Source organism: Amblyomma americanum, chromosome 1, assembly GCF_052857255.1.
Source record: "Amblyomma americanum isolate KBUSLIRL-KWMA chromosome 1, ASM5285725v1, whole genome shotgun sequence".
Lineage (NCBI taxonomy): Eukaryota > Metazoa > Arthropoda > Arachnida > Ixodida > Ixodidae > Amblyomma > Amblyomma americanum.
Genome location: NC_135497.1, coordinates 429,593,698 through 429,604,448, shown reverse-complemented (window position 1 = coordinate 429,604,448; position 10,751 = coordinate 429,593,698).

The following is a 10,751-nucleotide window of genomic DNA, read 5'->3' as shown; positions in this document are numbered from 1 at the left end:
GCCTTCTCGGTCGGAAGACATATCGCGAGTACAGTTCGTTCTGCTTCGGTAGGAAGTGCGCGTCGAGAAGGCTCATTCCATGCGTGTAGTCAAATTCTGGATGTGGTCTTGCTTCGGTCGCCTCCCCGAAGTAAGTGTTGTAAATGGCAAGGAGAGTGGAGCTTCCGACGTGTCAAAAGAAGTGTTACTTGCCGGTCGGGAGCTGCACTCGCTACGTTCGTTGCTTTGAGGTACAGCGTGAAGCTCCGCTTGGAGGCTTGCCATTGTTCTGATGCGTTGCCAGGGGAGTCGCATTTCGCAGGTGGTGGTATCTTTTCCATGGTTGATGCGCTAACGGCACTTTCATACTTCTGACACCATGTTTCGTGCATGTTTACTGCAGGATGGCTTAATAAACGGGGGGACTTCTCTTTTCTAGGGGTAACAGATTTTTTTGTGTGTGGCTAGGCTACATAGGTGTCGTTACAAGGAATGCAGCGAGGGGTCGGCAGCGTAGCAGCTTGAGAGGGGACGCTTGCAACGTGAGACGTCGTCTGCTCCGTGTTTACGTGAGGGTGAGGAGGAAGGCAGCGTCAAGAAAGCTTCGTCAAATGCACTCGCCGAAAATTCTGAAAGCAAGCAGCATCATATAGATTGAGCAACGCGTGCATTTTGAAAACAGAAAAGAATCTCCAGAGCTGTCTATATCTAGAATCCTTAATGATTCAGACAACCAAACACACTCTTAATCGCACTGACGGGGCACTTCCTAGTGCATACGCCCGCTGCCTAGGGCACATTTTCAAGCTTAAATAGCCAGCCTTACACGTCTGCACCTGTTTGTGAACAAGGCTCCCGTGTGGGAGCTGAAATGTCATTTAGGAGTTCATTTTATTTTGCTCGGTGTTCTGCCTTCTCCACGTACAGCCCCGACCAGACAGGGTTCCGTCCAACCCTCGACTTCATGCAGCAAGCATATAGTTTCTAGAAAGCCCAACAGGGAACCTAAACTCAAACGTCAGCATGCGTTCATGCTCTAGGTCATACTGCTAGGATTGCAGCCACAGCAAAAAAATGTGAAGTTGCTTCCATGCATGTTGCACAAAGCATTATCTAACATTGTCTCTAATCCTAATTTTCAGTGTACTCCAAAAATGGAGAAAGATGACCCTGAGAAACTGCCAGAAAGCACATGTTAGATCCAGCAGGTTTGCAGCATAAGAATCCAGTTATCTATTAGCTTCCTGCTACATTTTATTCCATTGCAAGGAAAGTAAATTCAAACACTCTGTGGACTGCAGCTACTAGTCTTCTAAATATGCCTATTAACTGAAGCAGGTGCAGACTTCACAGCCTTGGCAAAAGAAGAATAGGAAATTGGAAAGGGGTAGGTAATGCAGGCAGCACTGCAGCAAAAACCCTCTTATAACCAAAGAGTAGACATGAAGGTTCATCGTGAGAGGCATTGAATGGAACTGTAAAGTGAGAGTGCGATTGATTTGTGTCCTAAGTCTGTGTACAAAATGCTGTATCAAAAATATCGTTACAATGGGCTGCGTATATTCTTAAAGACTGAAAAGAAAATTCCTATTGACATGTCAGCATGGAGCCTCTTCTTTTGTTTTGAGTTTCAGATTGCTAACTGTTTTAGGGCAAGGATAATATTGGGGAATGGAAGATGCTCTTGGAATGCACATTCACAATGTAGTCCAAAGTGTTTAAGGGAAACACTAGAGGCGAAGTGCATTTTAATTAGGTTGTAATTACTCATGAGTTTCTACTTGATCGAGTTATACGGTTGCAGAGCAAAGCTAGGCAGCTTTCTCAGAAGGTTTGCAGCTGAAGAAAAATTCGTCTTAGTCTGGGGATAAAACCAGGGACCACTGCTTGCCTGGGCAGTCACTACATTTACGCTAACCAGGATGCCAACGAGATGTCATGGTGAGGTCGAATTGATCAACAACCTAGAGCAAGAACAATGTTAGTCTCGCTCTGAGCTGTTGATCAGTTAGCTCTCCTTACCTAAATGGTTTGAAGCTTCTGACACTATGAGACACTACGCAGGAAATAGTTCGGGATAGCCCTTGGCCTTTAGCTTCTGACAGCCTATGCAAAAGTTCTCGAGGCAGCATGGTCGCATGGCATTAGGTGTATGTCTCTTCAGTCTTCTTTACATGCTTGAAATTAATCCGAAGCCCTCCACTAAGGCGACCCTTGTAGCCGGCGGGTTGTTTTTGGATGTTAAACCCTACAATTTACAAATTTTCCACGTGCGGTACGCTGGTGCCGTAGATGGGGCAGAGAGAAAATCAATAAGAGAGCCAATCCAGTGATCTTTATGCTGCTCAGAAGTCATGTCGCAGGTGTTGAGCGAAGGCGCAGCGGATTCGAGGGCAGAGAGGCTGGCAAGCTCGGCCAGTAGCGGGGAGCGGGAGAAGGCATCAGCATTATGGTGCTTGCGGCCCGACCGATATACGACACGTATGTTATATTCTTGTAGATGGAGAGCCCATCGAGCCATGGCAAGCGACCGGAGGGATCTTTTAGCGAAGAAAGCCAACATAGGGCATGGTGGTTGGTGACCACGTCAAAAGGACGGCCATTATGATAAAGTCGAAACTTGAAAAGAGCCCAGACAATGGCCAACCTAGGCCACCTTAGTCAAACACTCTTTAGTATACTTCATACACTATCTGGCGACTGACTAGCGAGGTGGAGCTGCAATAAACGTTTTTCCAAGAACTCTCCTCCCGCAAACTTTTGTGCCCGATAGTACATATGTGAAAAGTGGCGTGTCGCGTCCGCGAAATATGCGGTGCGGCACTGCTGTATTCTTGTAACGCGGCTTATCTCAGCCTGCAATCTTTACCCGTCCAATTGTGAAACGAGATATGACGCCTCGAGAAAAGGGGTTTGAGGCTGCACAATTATAATAGCTTCGCCATACCTTCCATGTACCTCCATGAATGCCAGCACCTCCGTTCAGCCGCTGCTGTGGTTATTGTGCTGGGCTCCTGACCCGAAAGACGCGGGTTCGATCCCGCGGCGGCTGTCGCATTTCGATGAAGGCGTTAATGCTAGAGGGCCCGTGTACTGTCTGATGGCAGTGCACGCTATGGAACCAAAACCAATCTTGTTTCGGTTACGAGAGAGCATTTGATTCGAGAAAGAGTATCTAGACCTACGGTGTACATATGTAGCTTGTAAATTTCTGCTTGAAATACTTCTCATGCCTGGAAGATCTGCCGCTGCCGTGGCGCAGGCGCTGTCGCGACTCGGACAGGAAAAAAATGGTGCCGGTTTTAGGAATAACATTTTCACTCTTCAAAATTGAGTCTCAAGTTGGCGCAGCTGTAGGTTAACGCGCTTCGACGACAAAAAAAAAATGGTGAAGTTGCCTTCCGAGTGCATTCTTTGCAGTTTCGTTTTTGATTTTACGATTGGCAGTTTTGTCTAAAATCTGTACTTTCGTTATTTTTGCTGTCAGCTTTCATTGTTTTTAGGGTGCTATTGTGGTGTCATTTCTTAATAATTCTGAGCCATGTTTCCAGCGCATTTCGTATCAGTTGCAGAAAAAGTTCATTTCGTAGGTAGCGTTGTAGCGCCATCTGCCTGGGACGGCCTGCCCATCGACATCAGCATCACCCTGCGTGCCGCGGGTCGTTTGTATCTATGGCTGGATTGGTGATGTTCTTGCGTTTGTTGTAACACTGAGTGCATTTTTAAGCGCAAGCAAAAAATTTATGCTGCAGTGTTCAAGTATGACACGTTGGAGCCAGTTCAGGTGAGCTTTCCGTGCTGCGCGGCTACGTACACGGCCTTCGTTAGTACTGTACTAATTTTTGGGAAAACAGCAGTTGAGGTACCTTATGGTCACTTTTCTTTTTTTCAGAGGCTTTTTACTGCTGCGTAATCCTGTCGGACAGAGTCGAGTTCATACTGCGTAAATGTATGTACCACCAGCAGCAAAAGTTATTGGGGTGCGTGTTCTCGGAGAAGAATAGTTATTGTGGGGCTTCCTCGCGACCTAGTGCTTTAAAAATGCTACCAGCGTGTGGCGAATGCAAGTCCCCTCGTTCAGACACTTCGAGCGATTGGCTTACGTGGCGCTTGGCTACTGTGCCGGAGTTCCCGGGTTCGAAGCCGACTGCGGCGGCCGCGTTATCGATGGAGGCCAAACGCAAAGGCGCCCATACGCTGTGCGATGTGAGTGCACGTTAAACATCTCTAGTTGGTTGAAATTATTCCGGAGCCATATACTACGGCACATCTTTCTTCCTTTCTTCTCTCAGTCCCTCCTTTACCCCTTCCCTTACGGCACGGTTCAGTTGTCCGCCAAGATGCGAGACAGATACTGCACCATTTATTTTCCCCAAAAACCAATCTTCTTCTTCTTCCCCGTACACTCCCACCATGTAAATTTTGCCTGCCGATAGTACCTCCGTGTGTCGCGATTCGAAATTGATCACTTCAGGCCTGACCTGTTCAATTAAGCGAGTTCACGTAGATAATTTTCTTAGAAATATTGAGCGCAGTGCGAGAGCTCAGCCACTGTGACCCTGTATAGTAAACGGGTACCGCACAAAGGGGGCGGGGGGGGGGGGGGGGGGGTTTAACGTAGTTAAACCGAGTGTACATGTGAAAGCACGTGTTTAGCCTGTTTGTTTCATGGTTTTTGCTGGGTCGTCGGCACTTCTGGCGACGAGATTAGTTCTAGAGTAGTATTAGTTGATGGAAGACGACGACATGCAATGCACAGCGCGAGCGTGTGTTGCAGTTTAACGCGAGCCGGGGTCGTCTGCGGCAGCAGCGTAGTGCTCTCGTGCACAGGCCAGCAACATTTATCTCCTCGCGCCGCCGCGGGTTCGAATCCCAGTCGCGGGCAATATTTATTTTATTATGTTTGCCAAGGTCATCCTCAAGGTCAAGCTTCACACTAACTCTGTGAGCCAGTTAGACCTCGTGAAGTAGTACTTTCACACTAAAATATTATCCCTCCTGAGCCAAAATGACAGTGACATTGTTTACAGTTGCTGTACCGTTGATGCCCTTTCATAACCGTATAAAGACACACCATAAGCACGTTTCTGACTAGTCCCAGCTCGATTCAGCACCTAAAATGGAGTGTGAACGCGGCTACCAGTTCAGTTTGACATAACTAGTGTTAACAGAGGTCATCAACATGATTTAGCAAAGCATCTGTATTTGATAGGCCTCTTCTCTCTCTCTCTCTCTCTCTCTCTCTCTCTCTCTCTCTCTCTCTCTCTCTCTCTCTCTCTTTTTTTTTTTTTTGCTGTAAGTGTTTTTCACCACCACTGCCTGCTCATAATGACAAATGCTACAACTGGTTAACATGTCTTGTATTTGGCAACAGCATGGCAAGACAGCCTAATACATTTGTAGCGAAGTCTGCCAAACAAGTTGTGGTACTATGTATTGCTGAACTTGGCATCACCGTATGCTGATATTGTGAAATAACATTGAGTGGCAGTTAAGTCTTGGTGCGTTTTTCTCAGATCTATCTGCTGTAGGTCTAAGTTTGGGGCACATGAGTGCAAAACAGATTTGTTGAAAATACTTTTCATGAAAACAGTTATTTATGGTACTGAGTACTGTGTAACAAGAAAGTATCTGCTGAGACTATGTTCAACTGTAAAAAATGTCTGAACAGTGAAAAGTAAATAATTCATAGTGTTGTGGTGCAGGGGTTCACTCGAACCCGGGCTCCGTTGGGGTAATGTGTCCGAGCCTCCGGGTTGAAGAAATATGAACTTCAAGCTTGGGAAAACGAAAACAAACGGTTTACTGGCGCTTTTCATGAAACTTGATTACATAATTTAAAAGGAAACAGAAAGAGTAAACAGTCAAGAATTAAAAGTTCATAGCGTCGAGCAACTGGATGAGCCTTGTCGTCAGGGCCCAGAGCAATCGTTCATACTCAGGACACTCGTTAAATACACTGAGGCTCCTCCACTTTCACCACAACGATTCACAGATCCGAAGAGTCGCCGCACATAGCACGCTGAGCCCCGTGGGAATGGGCGAGGGGGATACGGAGGTCCGCTGCTACTTCGTCCTCGGTAATGCGCTTCTGCCCGCTTCCTTTCGTCATCTTGTCCATCGTCGGTCGCGTCTCACGGTCCGACACAAGGGGATCGGGCATGGGAGATTCCACGGGTAGTTTCCCCGAGACATCTTTTCTTTTTCGTAAGGTCCACGAGGGGTCAAACAACGTGCCCCTAGCAGGGTTGTAACAATAGTTAACAGCAAATTGAGAATAAGAAAAGGAACATTACAAAAAACCTGTGTTTACTTATAAGAACAGATAACACAGTGTCCCCCAAAATATCTGGGAGGAATGTATGCAAAAGGACGCAGCAAACATGTTTGAAGTTTTCTGCCAGCATCTCGTCTCCCCCCCCCCCTTCCCAGAAAAAAAAAACTTTAAGCATGTTATGAGTAATTAAAGAATGGTTACAAGTGTTTAAGTTCATTCTAAATATATATTTTTTGAAGTATTTGCAAGATACCAAGTTATCGTGAGAAGTACTGAATATAAAATATTCAATCTGTGGTAGAAGAAGCCCCAAAAGATATTGACAGAAAAACTAGGGGGCTGTGCTGATCCTGTGCCATTGTCTTGTGGTGCTGCTGTTGCCATGGTATACCAACAACTCACCAATGTACAGTTCTCCTCTGTTGTATGTTAGCTATGTGCATGTTTGACAGAGTTTTCCATGGCCGCTTTTGTTAAATCCTATCATCCAGAAATCTTTAGTCACAGTCATGACCTTGTGCTGCACTGCAATCTTCTGTTTTGTCAGCCTGAAAGGTTTGCAGAATGTAGCTGTGTAGGAAAAACTTCATTGGTGTGCTGTTGCCTTGTGTACCAGTTGCCTGGCATTATGCCAGTGAATGGAGCGTGCATGTTCCCTCATGATTTCCTCGGAAATGTTGCTATGGGTTATGGCGCATGTATATGGGTTTTTCTGCGCACCCAAATTTCGTTGAGTTTTGTCAGTATGGGCTGGTAGTTATTATATCAGAGCAGTGTGAATGTGAAAAGCATACTGCAGTGGGTAAATGAAAACTAAAAAGACTGGTACGATGTAAAGCTGCTGAAACCGCTCACCATTTCTTGAAAAAGTGAACATTACACCACTAAATTAAAGCTTCTGTTTGGGCGAGTTGGTAATGATCCATTTGCTTCAGTGGTTGTGTTGCTTGTCTTCCTTTCATGTGTCCCGTCTTCCCGCACTCTTTAAATATGACATCACTACTACGCTTCACAATTTTTTACCTACTGTGTTTGTCTTGGGTGGCTTGCAAAAATGGCTCAAGCTTGCAGATCTGCAATGTCAACAGGCCGGCATATCAAGCTCCACAGAATGTTAAATTATGGAATAACTTAGACGGTGATCTGTGTGCATTGCTAAATAATCAATTTCAAGAACTGCCTATGTTATTGACATTGTTGTAATCAAATGCTGTGTAGCACACCCCTGTTATGCCTCTAATAGAAGAGACAGCAGTATGTGTAAATAAATAAAAAATACTCGAATGCTTCCTTCCGAAAAAATTGATGCCATGCAATGACACCATTTTTTAGACATCAACTGATAATCCTTATCTCATGCTTTGTAGCATTTCCAGCCTTTGTAGCGTTTCCAGCAGTCAGCCTGTCTGTAAAGGCGTTTTTTGTTATTGTTTCGGCAATGTAGATGCCGATTAAGCCAAGGCGCAGTGTTAGTGCATGAATCTGTCAATAAGAACAGCATGTTTATTACTGTTTATCAACGTGTACTGTACGCGTTAGGTGGCATATGAACCAAGTCACTCACACATGGATAATCTAGTCCGCATTAAATGTTGCCTATTTCGCACGAAACGTGACCACAGAATGGAAAAAGCCAATTCAGCAGCGAGAAGAGGTAATCGATGTGTTGTGGGTGTGAAAAATGAGATCCATGCATGGGGAGAATGCCGAAAAAAACTCCGGACCATAATCAGCTCGTCATTCTTTCCGGCTTTCCTCAGCAGCGCCTCGCAGAAAGTCAACTTCACGCGACCGCATGTTCCATTTAACAGTGTACCATACTGTACAGAAAACTAACATCCACATCAGTGTGACGCTGCATGTGACCGAAGGTGTGGTTTGACTGCCAATTTATGAGGACTGGAAGGAATACATCACTCGTCTGACATCCGCACTGTGCAGAAAGTTGTGTGGACTCTTGTGCAGCTCCTTAACTTATGTTTCGAACAGAAAACTCGCAGTGCCTTGGCGCGAAGTACATTGTAGGAAATGGCTTGTTTGATGAGAAGGAGCCTGGTCTTGCAGCGTCAGTAATCGTAATTTTTAGTTTTGTTTAAGTACACAGACAATGAATACAGGGGAAAGGATGATGCACTGCTGCTGCTGCTTGCCATTCACTGTTCGAACTCTTGCACAGACTTATGCAGTAAAGAGTGCTGGCACTGTGAATGAATAAGAATCATCATCATGACGGCAGGTTCCTGCACTAAAATGTCGGCCGGAGTAGATGTGCAGTTTTCTCTTTTCAGACTATGAATTATTTCTGTTCAGACAATTTCTAGGGTTATCAGATATGCTTCTTCCCTTTACAATATGTCAAAGATATGTTGGCATCTGCATACTCTGCAATGAAAGCTGAGGAAACCACCATTCTCTGACATTTACATTTTTGAAATGCTCGTGAAAACAATCATTTAAATGTACCCCAGTCTGCCGTTAAAGAAACCGTACCTAAGACAGCGGGATACAATCTACAATGAATCCTGTGCACTGAAAAAATCTAATGTTAAGTTGTTGTTTTTTTTCGCATTCTATTCGTGCAAGAAATGGTTGGCCTAGTCATCTGGCACAACTATTGCAGCTCGTTTGGCACAGAAAACAACCACTTTGACATTGAATCGCAGTCCGATGTTCTCTTCGCTGTATATATGGCAGTTTGGTTGCTCTGAAGAGCAATGAGGAGTCAGTGCCTTTATTAAAGGACTGCATCCATACAATTCATTCCACCGTAAACTTGTCAAGACAGCTATCGTGAAGACATCTCTTCAATGTCATGTTCACACCATGTTGGCATCAGGTCCTCAAAGAATGGACACTTAGCAGAAGCACAGTATCTTAACTACGTTTTGGCCAAGTTGCTGAAGGGTTAAGGGGGCTTAACGTCCCAAAGCGACTCAGGCTATGAGGGACGCCGTAGTGAAAGGCTCCGGAAATTTCGACCACCTAGGGTTCTTTAACGTGCACTGACATCGCACTTTACACGGGTCTCTAGAATGTCGCCTCCATCGAAATTCAGCCACCACGGCCGGGATTGAGCCCGCGTCTTCAGGGTCAGCAGCCGAGCGCCATAACCACTGAGCCACCGCGGCGGGTGTTGCTGAAGGCTTCATGGTATAGTCTCCAGGGCATTTCTGCTGTTGCATAGCTTGAAAATCAGGCAGCAAACTAATGTCAGTGTTTTTTTTCTGCACAGCACTAGTTGCATTACATTGTAGGATGAGGGCAACCACTTCTGGGAAAAAAGTGTACAAAGAAATATGTAAGGAAAAAATTCCACAGCACAGCATTCAGTGTATTAGATCCTGCTGTCATCGGGCAGGTGTTCAGAAGGGCACACTGGGGTACATATTTTTTCCGCTCCTCACGCTACAGTTCCACCTCAGGCTGCAGGATGTGAAAATAAATAAATATTCAAATGACCACCTCCATACGCATTTCAACATTGTAAAGAAAAGAATGGAAGCTTCGTCAACCTTTGTTGCGCCAACCTGCACCTGCAAAGAGAACAAAGCCACTCAAAAAATAATGAAAACAAAGCTGTTCACTTGCAGTGTGATGACCACTAGGGGAAAAAAAGCACACAGGAAAAACAGTTGCGGTGAAAATTAAGCGGTAGTTGGTCTTGAGATATGACTGCGGTTAAGCGCAGAGGAACTGAGCTTAACAGCAGTTCAAAGCTCTAAATTTACAAGTATAAGCAGCAAGAACAATTTAATTTAGTCCAACCAGTGAGGAATGAAACCGAAATTAAACTGTGGGAGTTAGACAGGTCCACCACTTCACCTCAGCTTTGACGCACAGACTCTAGCATCGATGCTGCCAGATTCGGGAATGGCTCAACTAAGCAGTGCAGTGCCTGTCATTTGGCAGACATCCTGCACAAGAATTGGAATTTCGTTAGGGAACATGCAAATGGTGCTAGCATGAACACAGAACCATATTCAAACAGATAGGTGAACTAGGGAACCTATAACTCCAGTACAAAAGGTTCAATCGCACACAGAAACCTGGAAGGATTCTGCATAGCCAACAACGCCCACATATACATTGGCTCACCATCGTTGTCACAGAGCAGCCAAGAAATCGCATTCCTCACAGGGAGGTCACAGGCAAATGAATGTGCTCATCAGTGACATCCTCCTCGTGAGTCTTCAGGAATTATCTGCAGCTGATGCAGTATATCTGGAAGTGATGAACACCTGGTGAACAAGCAAGTCGCCTACAGGGCCACTGTGGATACAACAGCAAACACATAATCGGACACCCAGTGCGAATCCTGCCATCATGTCTCTCACGGCCTGTGTGGCACTTCGCACCGCAGTACAACTTTTGCGACCGGGAAAATGTTCAAGTATTTAAGATTATAATTTGCAATTCACTGCTTGTTGTTATGCATAAAAGCATACTGTAATCCCAGTGTATATATCTGAATAAATGTCTTCTTTTTATTTTTCTT